Source organism: Pseudomyrmex gracilis, unplaced genomic scaffold (genome assembly GCF_002006095.1).
Source record: "Pseudomyrmex gracilis isolate BER0280 unplaced genomic scaffold, ASM200609v1 scaffold_280, whole genome shotgun sequence".
Lineage (NCBI taxonomy): Eukaryota > Metazoa > Arthropoda > Insecta > Hymenoptera > Formicidae > Pseudomyrmex > Pseudomyrmex gracilis.
The window spans coordinates 180,097-181,431 of NW_018020864.1; positions in this window are offsets into that span (position 1 = coordinate 180,097).

Consider the following 1,335-nt stretch of genomic DNA (forward strand, 5'->3'; position numbering starts at 1 on the left):
ATACTGTCCAGCAGAAGTAACGCAGCAATTGCAACTGCTACATGAAGCCGCTACGTAGCGCTACGTAGCGCTAGCTTCGGCTAAACACACCCAATGGCTGCGTTCGGAGAGCACGCTATCAGCGCTATTGCGTCATTCTATCTTTGTTTTACATCTACTGAGCAATAAAGATAGAATGATGCAATAGCGCTGATAGCGCGCTCTCCGAACGCACCCAATGGGTGCGTTCAGACAACTCAACGGTTGAGAGATCATCACTTATGATAGGACTATTCTTCAAAATCTAAAGTGGATCCAAAAGTATGGTCCAATCAGAAGTAAGTATCTCTCAACCGTTGTGCAACTGTTGAGTTGTCTGAACGCACCAAATCACTTCTGATTGGATCATACTTTTGTCTGAACGCACCCAAATATGGCTCTGGGTGCGTTCAGACAACTCAACAGTTGCATAACGGTTGAAAGATGATCACTTCTGATTGGATCATACTTTTGTCTGAACGCACCCAAATATGGCTCTGGGTGCGTTCAGACAACTCAACAGTTGCACAACGGTTGAGAGATAATCTCTTCTGATTGGATCATACTTTTGGAACCGCATCAGATTTTGAAGAATAGTTCTATCATAAGTGACAATCTCTCAACCGTTGAGTTGTCTGAACGCACCCTCTGTTCCAAATTTACTGCCAGCGCTAGCAGCACTTGCAACTTTTTTTTTTTTTTATTTTTTTTTATTAGAGTAAAAGATGGCCTTAAGGACGGTGCTTAATTGGCCGTATGATTCAACAACTATGACTACGTTTACACGTGCTGGTAAAACCGTTTTAATAAAAACCGTTTTAGATGTCTTTAGTACAAAACCGGACTTAGATGTCCTGTAAGGCCTGGTTTATACGGGCAATAAGGCCTGGTTTATGCGAGCAACATAGAGCTTATACTCTTTTTTTTTTTTTTTTTTTTTTTTTTATTGGAGAATAAAGGTACATGCCACAAGTGCTAGCAGAGAGAAACCTGAGGGCGATGTTCCATTGAGCGGAAATCTATAGCGGAACGGAATGTGCGGAACCAGCTCGACCAATCGTAACCATAGAAAAAGCGAAGGAAAGAAAACGGAATGGCTATGATTGGTCAAGCTGGTTCCGCACATTCCGTTCCGCTATATATTTCCGCTCAATGCATATATGTAATACTTCTATATTGCTCGTTTGGCTTGGAAAGTTCCGAAAACATTACGGTGCAGACGATATATCGTTCTCTCACTCTGTCAGAAGAATCGTGTGTTTTGCGCATGCACTGAATCGAGGGAGTGGGGGTCAGTCATTCTACCTCAGAATCTAG